General features: G+C 26.7%; 1 pseudogene; it reads right to left on the bottom strand.

The window, feature by feature from the left end:
* Positions 1 to 979: 979 nt before the first annotated feature.
* LOC108685031 lies at positions 980 to 18,687 on the bottom strand (annotated as a pseudogene).

The following is an 18,687-nucleotide window of genomic DNA, read 5'->3' as shown; positions in this document are numbered from 1 at the left end:
TAATTAATTTATTTTATATTTAAATAAAAAATTTATTGATCTATTATTTGACGGCCATTTCATTAATTAAGTTTTATATTTATTTTAAATATAAAATCAAAAGATTGTATAATATTGAATTTGAATACAATCATTGCCTCATTATCGGATAAACAATTAAGCTGCTGAAAATGATTTATCGAAATATTAATTATGTGATCGATGCATTTATGCCTGATGTGAACGCAGAGAATAAACCAGCGTCTGAACTTTATTGATAAATTTTATACTGTTATTTTTTAATCGATTTCAATTGGTTTCGAATTAAAAAGAATCACTGCGATTAACTTAATCCATGATTAACTTACGAAGCGACTGTATTATTATTACATTAATGTAGATAATATTTATAGTTTGTTCGGGGCACACATGTTTTATTCCTTACGAATAAATTTATCCTTCAGAGTACTAATATTATATTTATTGGAATATTTTATAGTTTTATCATCAAAAATTGCTTTTGGAAAACATATACTAGAAATGTGATTTGTAGAAAAAAAATTAGTGAGATATATGTATAGAAATAGTTTTCATTTTAGAGTCTTCGTAAAACATTTATCCAAATACATTACATTGCAATATTGCTGGAACGTTTTGTTATATATAACAATATATATAATATAACAAAAAGCGGACATCTTATCATTGTTGGAATTTTGCAACAATGATTCAATGTCTCGCAACCACTATGCAATATTGTAATGTTTCAGTGAAATCATTTTGAAGTTTTGCATGTTTCTGCAATCTTTCTGTGCTATATGGGTGAATTCGTACGCCTTCTCAGTGAGAAATGAATATGGAATCGATATCGAATCGATATCGAAATCATCGAATCGACGTCGATTCCATTATCTTTGGATTGTTTCTCATTGAATTGTTAATATTATAGTTTATTTTGTAGAATTTCTCAGAGAAATATTTTAAACAACAGTAATATAATTTATGATTTGTTCTTTTGAAGAAATATAGTTTCTTTGCCATATCTGTTAGATATAACAACATTTAATCCTAATGTAGCAGCTTCCTCGCGTAATTTCATATTCTTCTTTAGTAAAATCCTCTGAGAGAATTTGTCTTACTGCATCATTACTATTGAGAAGTCTTTCACACAAATCACGGCTTTTTGAAATTCAGTAACTTTTATTTGTACTTCCTTGCATCTGAAGCAATTTTTCCACAAGCGTTTTTCTATTTCCAGATACTCACGCTGTTTCACATTTGTCTAAAAAAATAAAATTAAAAGGATATATATTGTTACAACAAAATTATTTTGTAAAAAAATTTCAATACATTTCCGAATTCAATTCATTGTCCGAATTGCTTCTCTAACAAAGTCATGCGGTTCTAACATCCGAACTTTCTGGAACTCCTTTATTGCTTCATTATATTCTCCAATACTCAGCAAAGCTTTTCCATACTAGAATATAAGAAAAAAAATTTATTATAATACTGATTTAATATATTTATTATACTTAATATTATACTTAAGCAGTTAAATCAGTAAAAAAAAATACATACTAATAATGGCTTTTAGCTGTTGGTTTTGGAACCAACTTTTCTTAAAGCTAAGCAAGCTTTAGTAGGCGTATTTTCCTTGTTATGACAAATTCCAAGATTGACGTAAGCTCGTGAGAGTAATTTATTCATTTCTTCTTCTTTCAAATCATCTTTTAACTTGATTCCAACTTGATTCCAAACGATCAGTAATTTTTATATATCTACAAAAAAAAAGATATATTTAAGAGATATACTGCATATTTTCATAAAAATTTCATAACATCAGTTACTTACTCTTATATGTTTGTAGTTAAATTTTCTAAAATAGTTTCTAGCAATCGTAAATATGTTTCGCAGGCTGTAATACATATTTAAATAATTGTTTCTCCTTTTCAGTAAGATCTTGATATGTTTGTGCACAGCCATCATCAATATAATCAACTAAAGTAACAATAAAGATCACTTCCTTGTTAGGTGGAATACGTGGTGGACAACCAACAACCTTGTAAGCATAATCAGGATGTATCAAATATCAAAAATATTGCTATTTCGTGCCTTTTCATAGAACGTATACCAATTTCTAAATTTTCCGATATAATACAACTCTGGCTTAAATGCAACGATCTTGGTTTCCCAACACAGTAAGTAGAATCAAAAGGTTCATCTCTGTATTCAAAATATCCAACATAATGGACAATCGCTTCATACTTCATGACCTAATAACAATTTCATATTAAATTTGTTTTGTTAAAAAAACGTGATTTTAATAATAAATTTATCGATAAAATTAAAGATAATATTATCTCTATAAAAAAATATATAAAACAATACAAAATATGATTAATTTTTCCATTTAGTTAAGTTTGTCATCTTTGTCCTCAATTTTGAAAAGCTTATACCATAAAATGATACAGTTTCTTTCACATCCTCGTCTTCATCTTCGAAATCGTTCTTGTTTAACATATTTAACATTTCTTCATTGCTAAATTGTACATGTGAAGAATATAGAAATTCTTCATCTTCCTCATTTTTAATAATGTTATCTTTCAAACGTAATTCCATTATCATTCATCAAATCCTTGAAATAATACAACAAATATAACAGCCTAATGCCTAAATTCTAAGCAGAATCGTAAGACTTGTAAGAATTTTTAAATGCTTATACAATATTTTTTGACAGACAGCTGCTTATTAACCATAAAATTGATAAGAAATTGTATTGTAGATATTTACGAATAATCATATGTCTTACGATATGCATAAAATTAGGATATTAGTCAGAAGTTCTTACAAGTTTTACGAGAACATGTTACGAGTCTTGCGATTCTGCTCTAAACTGACCATGCATGCTAGTTTAATTATTAATTTAATTTTTATATACCCAATCTTAAAATCGTCCACCATGGGATTTATGCTTTCTACCATTTTTCAAGTTGAAGAATTCCGTCGAAAAATTTCTTGTCATTTAATTCAATCAAATTCATCTTCTTGACTTTCCCGTACTTCGTTCTATCTTCTTTTTCTGAAATACATAGGCTAAGAATCTTTTCTTACAATACTGTATTTCTGCACGTACATTTCTTCTTTCTTTTCGAATATATATAATATATACAGCACGATACTACTTGTTGCATATGTATAATTTAACGGCTCAGAAACTCGATCCATGACGAAGAACACACTTGACAAAAACATGGAAGTGCATTCAGAAATTCAGGATATATCACTTTGTCCTTGTTTACTGAATATTAAGCAAGATAAAATAATAGGCCTGTTCTTTTTGGCTGAACTTTTGCACTAGTTCATCTTTTTTCCTCTTCTTTACTCCTGAAAAGAAAAAGAAGAAAGATGAATTGGTGCAAAAATTCAGCCAAAAAAAACAGACTCAATATGTTGGTGGAGACATCGACGAGATATTATTAAAGACTGTCAACCATAGGCAAGTTTTTGGCAATATAAAAAGGGCCTCAAAGACCCGAAGATAATTGAAGAACGCAGACATTATCAATGATATTAATTTGCTATTATTAAGATCAATATTTGCTCATACATTATTAAAGTCATGATTTTTTTATTACATAAATGTTCCTTAAAAAAATATTTATTAAGCTATAATATTCTATATATTTCAGAAAAATTACAATTTTTTCTTTGCAGTTATCATCTCTGTTGAATAATCAAACTTTGACGATAATACTGAAATCACAATTTTAAAGAAAAATCGGATATTATTGAGTTCTAAATGCATAAATACGTCTACTAAATTAATAAATCACAAAAATTACACATTATCAGTTTTTAAATCGCGTTATCTTCGTAAGTCGAAGGTTGCGTGAAACGGAAAACAGATCTATAATAAGTTTTTAAACTTTAAACCATAAGAAGTGGATGAATAATCAACCCAGAGAACACAAAGTCGTCTAAAAGATGACTAAAAGACGACTAAATTGTTATACAGATATCTTTTAATGAAAGAATATAATCAACGAAAAAATGATTAAAAGATGATAGATGTCGCATTGCTAGTCATTTTATAGTCTTATCCATGATAACTAAAGAATGACTTCTTTGGATATCTTTTAATCGTATTTAATACTTCTTTTATAGTTTTTATATTTTGAGACAATATAATGTTTAACATCGTTTTTTATTATTAAAAGTTATATTGTATCAAATCTAAATTAAATTTTACACAAAACGAAATAAAATTGCATGACTGACAATTTACGTCCCATTTCCTGCAGTGTTTCCTATGCAAGAGTCATTATCATAGTCCCCTTTGGAGATTCGATTTAAAAAAAAATATTTTATTAGTGTTAATTAGAACACGAGCAAAATTTCTCATAATGCTGCATCTTTTATTCTGTCTTGTATGATTTTTAAACACAAGAAACTAAATTCCATCACGTCCATCTGGTGGCGATCTCACGTACTGCTCGCGAATGAGTAATAAAAAGTACAAAAATAATGGAAAGATGTCTTTTTCATATTATCTTTTCGGCATTACAAAAAGATATATGTCTATAAGACATATTTTAGTTTTGTCGAAAAGACAATTTAAAAAAGATGTCTTTTCGTCATCTTTCTATAGTTATCATTTTCGCAAAGCAAAAAGTCAATCTAAAAACAATCGATAAAAGACAATCTAAAAACAATATCTTTTGTCATCTTTTAAACTTTTCGCTTTGTTGGAAAGACAACTTAAAAAGGACATCTTTTCATTATCTTTTCCTTTTTTTGTCTGATTATTCTCCTCGTGTTCGACTGTAATTGACCAATTTTTTACGGCCATCAAAGAGATTTACTTTTATTGATTTTTCATATTACATAATTATAAAAAAGAAAATAAAAATATGCTTGTGAGCTGCTGACTTTTAAGTTACAAGTTACAATGACTGCAGACAGTCGTTCGGGTTCGGAACACTTCTCGGTTTAGTTACGAGGTTACCAACATCTAGGAAAAAGAATAAGCTAAACTAACTAGATTCGGAATACACCCTATATAATACTTACTCTACACATATATTTTGTTTACTGAATGTTGAAGATAAAATGGTATAATAAAGGAAGCAATCGAATAGAAATCCGAACATAACCGGATGTAGAAAGAGAAAGAGAGAGAGAGAGAGAGAGAGAGAGAGAGAGAGAGACAGAAAAAATTAAGATGAAAGAAGTTCAGCTGAAAAAGATAAATCACTGAAGAGTGCTCTAAAGTTCATTTTACGTTGGCACACTGAACCAAGAACAATTTAATAATAGTTATTGCTGCATGCATATAATATCAAAGTACGTAAAATTAATTATTTAAATTACGTTAATGCCATATATCGTTCTTTATATCTTCTCTTTACAGAAAATTATTTTTAGTTTTGCAGTTGATGATAATGAAATTTAATCGACTGATAAAGTATAATGTATTGTATAATTGTTTTAAAGAATCTATATTTTAAAGAGAGACATTTATTTTTCAAACATTTTTGTTTGGAAGATAGAACAATAATAAAAACTATAATAATAGATTTGGAATACTATCTTAACAAATTTATCTTATATTTATGTTTCTTATACCTGAAATATAAATCCAGAGTATTAACACTATGACTGCATTCACTTTACGCGTTCACAGCGCTTGTGAGCATCAATGTCCTTGTTTAATAACCAGAATGAAACAACGCTTAAAGCATATTATGAATAAAGCGAACAGTCCATATAACAAGATACGAAATCTGTTCCAAAAGTATCCCACCTTTGCTTATATCGTAAGAAAGAGCTATTCTAGAGTGATATGAACAACGTCGCCTTCAAAGTTTCCTTCCGAAGCAACCTTCCAGGACTTTCACAAGTGACCTTTTGTCACTTGTGAAAGTCCTGGAAGGCATTTTTTGTGATAGCCAACAGCTCCCTCGTCGCATTTCGCATTATTTCGATAAATCTTTTGCCTTTCAATGGTTTTAATCTAGAAAAGTTTTAATCTAGGAAATAACCAAAAATTACAGGAGACTATTACTTAATTTACATCGTGCACTTGATACACGTATTACTAATAATTTTCTATTAAATATCAGCATCAAACTGGTACATATCGCGTAACGCCTACTTCGCGTATGGAAAGACCATAGACCACTAATATTTAGTCGAATGATGTTATAATGCGAATCCTGAAAGAACTGATCGATATCACCCATTCTGTCTCTTACTTCCTGCTTATTATTACAGAAGCGAAATTCTGTACCTATGTGATATCCCAACTTCAAACAAAGAATACAATTCACATCAATTTCCTATTGACAATTCTGTTTAATGTTGGTAGATGTAAAATCAAAAATATATGTCTGACACGTTTACCGCTAAAATCGTGCGTTGTAAAATCGTGAAATTATCTTATGTAAATTGCACAATAATAAAGAAAGAGAATAGCCATACTGAAAATATTATCTTTGTAGATGCGACGCAGGTAAAAGCCAGTATAAAAATTTTATTTCCAAGTAGAGTCGATCGACATTATATAAAGACAGTTATACAATCGCTTTAAATTAAAATGGTTATATTAAGAAATGGTTATATTATAAGAAATCATGGACTTGTAAAGTAGTTGCTTAAAAGTCTATATTACATACTGCCGTTTATAAAAGTTTTCTATATATTTTTATTAAGAATTTAGGATTTTTATTAAGAATGGAGGAAATTTTTCACAAAGGATTAAAAATGCAGGTATTTAATTATGATTTTGATTAATATTTATTTAATTATGATTCATATAAAATGAAATGCTGTTCAACATTATTACGTTCTAGACTTGAATTCGAGTCTAATTCATACAATTTTTCTCTATAATGTGTATTAAAAACTATATTATGTGTGTCAAGAATATAAATTTTTTATGTAGGAATTACTTCCTTTTTATATAAAATATTCAATATGGGCTGTTAAATTTATTGAGTTGCTGTTGCTTGTTTTATCTTGTGCCAGCGTCTACGACCGCTATGTTCGTTTACTTGTGTTCAATTACACCTATAATCCAGCATGTAACAAATAAAATGAGTAATTGATCGATGATATATGCGAAATGTTAAATTGCAATTGTTTGAAATTTGTAATTAAATTTAATTTGTAATTAAATTAGAAGGGTGATTTAAGGATTTTTTAGCAAGTATATATCCTATGCTCAAGTTGTAGTAACAGATTCGTAAATATTAATAAAATAAATAAAGCGAAAGAATTTTTTGTAAGTATTTTAATTAGCAGCTGTCACATATTGTCGTCTTCGAAATTAATTGCGGATAATTCCATAGATATTAGCTAAAGAATCATTTTAAACCGTCCTATCAGTTATTTTCACCTCCAATTTTAATGGATTTTTTACAGTTTTATTTATTTATTTATCTACAAAAAGAGAAATTATTCTAAAAGTATGTTTTAAGAAGGTCTCATTTTTATTAGTATAATGTTAGAAATGATAAGACATAAAATGTAAGTATTATTAATTACGAAAATTAATTATGAAAATTTTCATTACAGAAACAGTATAATGTATGACATTGACGTGTTCATAATATCTTGAACAAAATTTTATTTTGGAGTCATTGCACATATATCTACATGCTGCAAAATAAATCATATCTATCATGTTGAAAGTTATATATGATAATACAGCGATTTTACTCATTTTTAGTATTAATAGTTTCACTTCTTATCATTATCATTATAAGAAATTTCCTCACTATTATCATTGTATCAATATGTATTATCTGCAAATTTTGAAATGACAAGAACTTGTGGTATAAGTTTATAGTATAAAAAATATATCAATGATATATTATAATTCATACTGCCTTTTTTAAAAGTTTTCTGCAATTATATTCAAAATATAAAATTCTTTCTCAAAGTGCAAGTATAGATATAATATTTTCATATTTATTAGAGTGATTTTCAAGTAGTCAATGTAGAAAGTATAAAAAGTGCTCAGCATTATCACGTTAGAATAATCTAGATTTTAGCACGATTTATATAATTTTTCTCTGTATTAAAAATCTGTATTAAAAACTGGAATATTACGTTTTAGAAATTTTTACAAATTTTTATCTAGGAATTACTTTCTTCTTATGTAAAATATATAATAGGAATTATATTAAACGTATTGAGACTAATCATGTTTTATCCTACGACGTCTACAATCAACTGCTATCTTCGACTCATTATCTCAATCTAGTATGTGACAAAGAAATTTAGTATAAATTGATCGACAATATTTACACGAAATGTTCAGTTGCAATTATTGAGAAATTAGGATTAAATTTAATTATATAGAAATGCGATCTAAAATTTGTTTATCAAATATATTTTCTTACAAGTCTGTTTTCCAGTTACATAAATAAATTGATGTATAAATAAAGTAAATATTAATAAAACAAAATAAATTTTTTAAATAAATGTCTTAACTGGCATCTGTTACACAATATTGTACTTGAAGTTAATTATTGTAATTTCTTAAATATCAACTAAATAATTTTTTAATGATCATTCTATTTATAAATTTACTCACCTCAAATTTTAATAGATTTTTTGAAGTTTTCTTGAATTTACGCATTATCTAAATAATTATCTAAAAAAAAAACTACGGGGAGGAGAAGTTATTTTTATGAAAGTGTGTTCATAAAAGAATTCATTCTATCGATTACTAGAATGTGAGGAATGCGTAATATAAATGTTACTAATAATGGTGAAAAATTCTTGTTACAAAGATCGTAATAGCATAAAATATGACAATGATGTACGTAATACCTTAAACAAAATTTTCCTTTTATAAAATCATCGTAAGAGATAATTCGAGAGAAGATGCCACAAGAGGAAAGATGCTACTTTGTTTATAATTTTTTTATGAAACATTCGTTGGTCCTACTGTGCATAAGCGTGTTGCAGCAGAGATAAATGTGTTTCATAAAATCGATTGGTAAAGATTATACGAAATGTGAAAAAGTGTCGTGAAATATGCTTTTTGTATATTACAATTTAATTAATTAATATAATATTTATATATATTATATAATATTAATATAATTTAATTAATATAATATTTGGTATGCTAATAGCTAAGGTCTGTATTTCGATGCTTATTGTAAAACCAGGCAAATACGATTTTAATCAGTGTTCCCTGGAAGTGATATGATCACATATGTGGATGATACAGATTATAATTTGTAATATTCTTACATTCGTAAAAGTTGCAATTGAATATTCCTCTTATACTTAGGGATAAGATAACAATGAATCTAAAACATAATTTTTCCTGCTTGAAACTGTCATTAAAATTTTATGAATTAAAATTTTGGATGCTTTATAATTCGAAATATTTTAAATTAATGAAGTGCTGTTTAAACGAATAAAAGTATGTCCAACTTACTTCTTAGATTATTCTCTTTCATATTTCGTTTTTATGTTTTATCATACCTTTATGTGTGTGTGTTCTTATATGGCTTAAACCGATGATTATGAATTATAAATAAGTAAAATATATAAGTTTATGTTGCATCATATTATTTAATTGTTTGTGACATCTTTTCTCATACGACGGCATCTTATCCATATATATAGGGGGAAGATGCCACTTTTGCATGGTATCAATTTTTTTTTAATAATACAAAATATCAAAAGTTTAATTTATTGATTTGTATGAATAAAGAAAAGTTGTTAGAATACAAATAATATCTTTTCGTTAATTCAATAATATTAAGAAGTTATTCAAGAATAAAGACTTAAGTGTGGCGTCTTATCCCCAATGATCTTATGTATATTACAAAATAATTACACTTACTGTATTAAAAGTGAAATATGATAATACAACAATTTTACCCATTGTCAGTTCCGATGGTTTTTCACTTCTCATCATTATCATTATAAGAAGCTTTCTTGCTGCTATAGGCATACTATACCATTCAGAATTATATCTGCAAATTTTGCAAAAATCTATTTAAAATTATATTATATTTCTGTTTAACGTTTCGTTATGTTATTATAGATTAATATGACTTTTTCAAATGTGTTATTTTTAATGTTATACAAAACGTACGCAGATTCAAACACTTTCTCGCTGGAATCTATGATTTTCTGACCCTGCCAGTTTATAAAAAATGTGGCAAATAACGTTGCATTTAGATAAGCAAAGAGTTTTACAAGGTGATTGATGTCTTGCACACTTTTTATCATCTACACGATAACGAAATGTATAATTAATAAAATATAATAAATACATTTAAATACAATTAATATATTAAATTCAGTCAGTGATAATTAAATCAATTAATTTTATTTTTTTCATTTAAGTTTATTCATTTAAGTAATTTATTTTTTAATTAATTTATGTGAGTGTGATAGGAATATATTCAAAAACTGCATATATTGCAGTCTCAATAAAATGTTCGTTATGTGTACCTGATACCCCAGAAAACTTATAATAAGTACAGTCAATCCTGTCTGTATAAAAAGAGCTAAGTTACATGCCGATTCCATAATGGCAACAAATCTAGTATAATGTACAAAGATATTAATTATTTTACTATTGCCTAATAAAAGTAACTCCTAAACAATTAAACATATATACTCACTGTATCGTTTCTGTGTGTCTGCGAATACTATAGACGATATTTGAATAACATTTATCCTTTGTCATCGTTAATCTCGAAACTAAAATCGAAACTAACGCAATTTCCAATCGAGATCTAAACTCAATTATTACAAAATTTAAAGGAATAATTTTTGAAACAAGTTTTACAGCACACAACAAACAGGAACAAACTATTCCATTATTTGCATTGAATTGATCCTGATAAAAATCATGTATTTAAACAATGATCATTTACTAAACTTACCTCAAAGCTGCAAACAAACCGCAACTGTACTCGATCACTATTAGATACAGAACATCGAATACACATAATAAGACTGTGTATATAAGGACACATACACTACAATGTATGAAAATTGGAACGAAATACGTGTCTAGATCAATCATGTAATTAACGCGATAAGGCAATCTTGTTTGGAATTTCAGCTCTTTATTTGCCAACTCATTAGTTTTGTTGGATTCCACGTAAAAAAGTTTTGTCAAATGTGGTGCAAATAAATAAAGGATAGTATGGCTTAGAAAGATACCTAAATTGTAGGAAAATTTTCATAACTTATTTGTCTAATTTTGATATGATATATTAAGTATCGCAAGCTATTCCTTAAGCATCATAATTTAATACCTTTGTGCGCAATTTAAAAAATTATATTATGTAAAAATTTAATGCTATTTTTGGAATTGACGATAAACTTTGCGACTTAAAAAAATTTATCGAACATCGTCTTTGCATCATTATTTGTTTCCATACTAAGATGATACTAATTTTTCTTGAAATATATTTTTCCCGAAAATAATCCTCTTTCAAAATAATCAATTATATTATTTGAAATAAAACATCCCGTAGATCAAATATTTTTAATGATAGATATATTGTGATAATATAACAAGTGTTTCTCAAAATTAATTAGGAATAGAAGTTTATATATCGATGTGCTGAATATTGACATTTCTGTATATTTAGGATTGTTAAAGTTACCGTTTTTTAATAAGGCGTTATTTGTGATAAAAAGTAATTCATTACTCATTACCGATTCTAAAAAATAACGCATTATTCCTACTTAAAGTAATGGAAAAACCGTTACTTTTTTCATTATTTTTAAAAAATAATTGCATTTATGTAAATTACATCTATATAAGAACAAATCGTCTTTAATTTATATTTTTGTTTTATTTTATATTTTATTAGTTCTTTATTATAATATATATACTTTATAGTATATATACTTTAATTATAGTATATACTTTAATTTTCATCAACACCTATAGCTTAACTTCGAATTGTAATTAATTTGTATCGATAAATCTTGAAATTTTGATTAATAATAGATAATTGTTGTTCAATATGTTTGTTAGGCAATGTCGACAATTTCGTCTTTTTGTACTACTTACTATCAGCGCGAGTTCCGATTAGTCACAGCTTTTCTGTCAAGGTATGAACGCCTTATTAAATTCCTTATTAAAATAATTTTATATCAACGGAATAATGAAAAAAGAAACGTACAGTTTCGTTATTAGTTGTTGAAAATTGTAACTTAGTTATCGTTATTGTTACTCACTAGGAAAAGTAACTTCGTTATTCATTCATTATTAAAAAAAATAACGAAATCAGTAACTTTGTTACTTTTTTTATATAACGCTAACAATCCTAATAATATTATATTAAATCCAATTGTTCTGTTAAAGTCACCCGTATAAGCGTAGCCTATGTTTCGCCCATATAGCGCGTGTGAATTCTGTATCTTTTCTTCATCTTCCGACTTCGAGGAAAGACAGTACTCATGCATCTTTATTAAAAGCATTTTGATCTATGACTCAAAAAAGATACTGATTTAAGATATAATTTAGTATAATTTTCTATATTTGCTATTACTTTTATCATAAATTATTTATTTATTAGTAGTATTTATTTATTAGTAGTATTTATCGATACTGTTCATCGATGTATACCGCGATGTCGTCTTTATTTACATACCTGTGGTAATGCATATATTATACAAAATGTTTTACTTATAGCTATTACGGAGAAAAATAGCGATGGCACGATATCGAGCAATTCGAAGGGATTATGCCAAATTTCAGTAATACCCAAAATCTGTAATTTCCATCATTTATAACATTGTGCACATGTCATGCAACAAATAATTTCAATTGAAATGTCGGAAATAACATTAATTATGTGATGTGCATTTAAAACGAAAATTTGTATACATATATAGTTGTTTTAGAGAAACTAAGTAAAGAGAGACATATCTTTTTTCTTTTCTTTGGAAGATAGACAAATAATGAAAGCTATAAAAGTAAATACTTCCAATATTGACTTAAGACTATACACATTTATATATCTTATACTTGGGATATAAATCCAGATCCGAGTATAAGCACCATAGCGAAATATATCGCGTAACGCTTGTTTCGCGTATGAAAAGGCCATAGACCACTGATATTTAGTAGCAGTCGAATGATGTTGTAATGCGAATCTTGAAAGAACTGATCGATATCAACCATTCTGTCTCTTACTTCCTGTTATTATTATAGAAGCGAAATTCTGTATTATGTGATATCCCAACTTCAAACAAAGAATACAATTCACATCAATTTCCTATTGACAATTCTGTTTAATGTTGGTAGATGTAAAATCAAAAATATATGTCTGACACGTTTACCGCTAAAATCGTGCGTTGTAAAATCGTGAAATTATCTTATGTAAATTGCACAATAATAAAGAAAGAGAATAGCCATACTGAAAATATTATCTTTGTAGATGCGACGTAGGTAAGAGGCAGTATAAAAATTTTATTTCCAAGTAGAGTCGATCGACATTTTATATAAAGACCGTTATACAGTCGCTTTAAATTAAAATGGTTATATGAAGAAATGATTATATTAAGAAATCATGGACTTGTAAAGTAGTTGCTTAAAAGTCTATATTACACACTGCCGTTTATAAAAGTTTTCTATATTTTTATTAAGAATTTGGAATTTTCATTAAGAATTGATCAAATTTTTCACAAAAGGATTAAAAATGCAGGTATTTAATTATGATTTTGATTAATATTTATTTAATTATGATTCATATAAAATGAAATGCTGTTCAATATTGTTACGCTCTAGATTTGAATTCGAGCCTAATTCATACAATTTTTCTCTATAATGTGTATTAAAACCTATATTATGTGTGTCAAGAATGTAAATTTTTTATGTAGGAATTACTTCCTTTTTATATAAAAATATTCAATATGGGCTGTTAAACTTATTGAGTTGCTGTTGCTTGTTTTATCTTGTGCCAGCGTCTACGACCGCTATGTTTGTTTACTTGTGTTCAATTACACCTATAATCCAGCATGTAACAAATAAAATGAGTATTTGATCGATGATATATGCAAAATGCTAAATTGCAATTGTTTGAAATTTGTAATTAAATTTAATTTGTAATTAAATTAGAAGAGTGATTTAAGGATTTTTTAGCAAGTATATCCTATACTCAAGTTACACTAATAGATTCGTAAATATTAATAAAGTAAATAAAGCGAAAGAATTTTTTCTAAGTATTATAACTAGCAGCTGTCACATATTGTCGTCTTCGAAATTAATTGCGGATAATTTCATAGTTATTAGCTAAAGAGTCATTTTAAACCTATCAGTTATTTTCACCTCCAATTTTAATGGATTTTTTACAGTTTTATTTATTTATTTATCTACAAAAAGAGAAATTATTCTAAAAGTATGTTATGTTTTAAGGTCTCATTTTTATTAGTATAATGTTAGAAATGATAAGACGTAAAATGTAAATATTATTAATTACGAAAATTAATTATGAAAATTTTCATTACAGAAATAGCATAATGTATGACATTGACATGTTCACAATATCTTGAACAAAATTTTATTTTGGAATCATTGCACATATATCTACATGCTGCAAAATAAATCATATCTATCATGTTATAAGTTATATATGATAATACAGCGATTTTACTCATTTTTAGTATTAATAGTTTTTTACTTCTTATCATTATCATTATAAGAAATTTCCTCGCTATTATCATTGTATCAATATGTATTATCTGCAAATTTTGAAATGACACGAACTTGGTATAAGCTTATAGTATAAAAAATATATCAAAGATATGTTATAATTCATACTGCCTTTTTTAAAAGTTTTCTGTAATTTTATTCAAAATATAAAATTCTTTCTCAAAGTGCAAGTATAGATATAATATTTTCATATTTAAGTAGAATGATTTTCAAGTAGCCAACGTATAAAGTATAAAAAGTGCTCAGTATTATCACATTAGAATGATCTGAATTTTAGCATGATTTATATAATTGTTCTCTGCAATTTGTATTAAAAACTGTAATATTGCATTTTAGAAATAAACAAACTTTTATCTAGGAATTACTTTCTTCTTATGTAAAATATATAATAGGAATTATTGAACTTATTAAGCTAATCATCGTATGTTTTATCTTACGATGTGTACGAGCAAGTGCTATGTTCGTTATCTCAACTAGTATGTGATAAAGAAATTTAGTATAGATTGTACACAACAATATGTACACGAAATGTTCAGTTGCAATTATTGAGAAATTGGAATTAAATTTAATTATATAGAAATGCGATATAAAAAATTTGTTTATCAAATACATTTTCTTACAAGTCTGTTTTTTAGTTACATAAATAAATTGATGTATAAAGTATATATTAATAAAACAAAATAAATTTTTTAAATAAGTGTCTTAACTGGCACCTGTCACACAATATTGTACTCGAAGTTAATTATTGTAATTCCTTAAATACCAACTAAACAATTTTTTTGATGATCGTTCTACTTATAAATTTACTCATCTTAAATTTTAATAAAATTTTTTGAAGTTTTATTGAATTTACGTATTATCTAAACAATTATCTAAAAAAAAAAAAAAAAACACGGAGAGGAGAAGTTGTTTCTATGAAAGTGTGTTCATAAAAGAATTCATTCTATCGATTACTAGAGGAATGCGTAATATAATAAATATTACTAATAATGGTGAAAAATTCTTGTTACAGAGACCGTAATAGCATAAAATATGACAATGATGTACGTAATACCTGAAACAGAATTTTCCTTTTATAAAATCATCGTAAGAGGTAATTCGAGGAAAGATGTCACAAGGGGAAAGATGCTACTTTGTTTATAATTTTTTTATAAAATGTTCGTTGGCCCTACTGTGCATAAGCGTGTGTAAACAGTTGCAGTTATCAGCAGAGATAAACATGTTTCATGCTAAAATCGATTGATAAAGATTATATTAAATATGAATAAGTAGGTCGTGGAAATGCTTTTTGAAATATTTGATATGCTAGTAGCTAAGGTCTGTTTCGATGCTTATTGTAAAACCAAGCAAATGATATATGGTTTTAATCAGTGTTCCTTGGAGGTCATGTGATCACATATTATACAAATACAAATTATAATTTGTAATATTCTTATATCTATAAAAGTTGCAATTGAATATTCCTTTTATACTTGAGAATAAAATAACAATAAATATAAAACACAATTTTTCGTGTTGAAATCGTCATTAAAATTTTATGAATTAAAATTTTCGATGTTTTATATAATTCGGAATATTTTAAATTAATGAAGTGCTGTTTAAACGAATAAAAGTATGTCCAACTTACTTCTTAGATTACTCTCTTTCATATTTCGTTTTTATGTTTTATCATACCTTTATGTGTATATTCTTATAACTTAAACCGATGATTATGAATTATAAATAAGTAAAATATATAAGTTTATGTTGCATCACATTATTTAATTGTTTGTGACATCTTTTCCCATACGAGGCAGCATCTTATCCATATATATAAGGGGAAGATGCTATTTTTGCATCAATTTTTTTTTAATAATAATACGAAATGTCAAAAGTTTAATTTATTGATTTGTATGAATAAAGAAAAGTTACTAGAATATAAATAATATCTTTTCGTTCATTAATTCAATAATATTAAGAAATTTTTCAAGAATAAAGGCTTAAATGTAACATCTTACCCCCAATGATCTTATACATATTACAAAATAATTACACTTACTGTATTAAAAGTTAAATATGACAATACAACGATTTTACCAATTCTCAGTCCCGATGGTTTTTCACTTCTCATCATTATCGTTATAAGAAGTTTTCTTGCTGCTATAGGCATACTATACCATTCAGAATTATATCTGCAAATTTTGCAAAAATCTATTTAAAATTATATTATATACTTATATTATATACTTATATTTCTGTTTAACGTTTTGTTACGTTATTATAGATTAATATGACTTTTTCAAATGTGTTATTTTTTTATATTATACAAAACGTACGCAGATTCAAACACTTTCTCGCTGGAATTTATGATTTTCTGACCCTGCCAGTTTATAAAAAATGTGATAAATAACGATGCATTTAGATAAACAAAGAGTTTTACAAGGTAATTAACATCTTGGTCACTTTTTATCACCTACACGATAACGAAATATATTAATAAAATATAATAAATATATTTAAATACAATTAATGTAATAAATTCGATCAGTGAATTAAATCAATTAATTTTACTGTTTATTCATTGAAATAATTTATTTTTTAATTAATTTATGTGAGTGTGATAGAAATATATTAAGTAAGGAATATGGAAAAAGTTCGTGGCGTTTTTCCCGTTAGATGTAATGGGAAAAACGCTACGAACTTTTTCTCACACCTAATATTCAAAAACTGTTGCAGTCTCAATAAAATATTCGTTCAAGTGTACCTGATACCCTAGAAAACTTGTAATAAATACAGTCAATCCTGTCTGTATAGAGAGAGCTAAGCTATATGCCGAATCCACAATGGCCACAAATCTAGTATAATGTACAAAGATATTAATTATTTGTTACTATTGCCTACACGCAATAAAAGTAGCGCTCTACACGTCTAAATATGTACTCACTGTATCGTTTCTGCATGTCTGCGAATACTATACACGATATTTGAGTAACATTTATCGTTTGTCATCGTTAATTTGGAAACTAATGCAATTTCCAACCGAGATCTAAACTCCATATTATTACAAAATTTAAAGGAATAATTTTGAAGTTTTACAAGCACACAACACAGGAACAAACTGTTTTTTTATTTGCATTGGACTGATCTTGTTAAAAATCATGTATTTAAACAATGATCATTTACTAAACTTACCTCAAAGCTACGAACAAACCGCAACTGTACTCGATCACTATTAGAAACAGAACATCGAATACACATAATAAGATTGTGTATATAAAATTACATACACTACAATGTATATAAATTGGAACGTAATACGTGTCTAAATCAATCATGTAATTAACGCGATAAGGTAATCCTGTTTGGGATTTTAGTTCTTCATTTGCTAACTCATTAGTCTTGTTGGATTCCACGTAAGAAAGTTTTGTCAATAGTGGTGCAAATAAATAAAGGATGGTATGGCTTAGTAAGAAACCTAAATTGCAAGAAAATTTTCGTAATTTATGTGTTACATTTTGATATGGATAAGCATCACAAGCTATTCCTTAAGCATCATAATTTAACAACTTTATGCACAATTAAAAAAAATATATTTTGTAAAAATGTTATTTAATGCTATTCTTTTTAATGACGAAACTTTGTGCATTTTTAAAAAATTTATCGAACATCGATTTTTTATTATTATTTGTTTCCATTAGATCATGCAATTTTTTCCCGAAAATATTCCTTTTTCAAAATAATCAATTATATTATTTGGAATAAAACATCTCGTAGATCATAAAATGTTTTTAAAGAGAATATGACAAGAAATTCTAATATGACAAGTGTTTCTCAAAATCATTTAGGAACTGAAATTTGTATTTGAATATTTAACACTGCATTGCATTATATTGAATTCGATTGTACTATTGCCAGTTACCTGTATAAGCATAGCCTAAGTTTCTCCCATATAGCGCGTGCGAATTCTGTATCTTTTCTTCTTCGTCTGACTTCGGGGAAAGACAATACTCGTGCAT

The sequence above is a fragment of the Atta colombica genome, unplaced genomic scaffold (assembly GCF_001594045.1).
Source record: "Atta colombica isolate Treedump-2 unplaced genomic scaffold, Acol1.0 scaffold145, whole genome shotgun sequence".
In the NCBI taxonomy this organism is placed as follows: domain Eukaryota; kingdom Metazoa; phylum Arthropoda; class Insecta; order Hymenoptera; family Formicidae; genus Atta; species Atta colombica.
The sequence above is the reverse complement of the archived record's forward strand: the minus strand, read 5'-3'. Positions and strand labels throughout refer to the sequence as shown.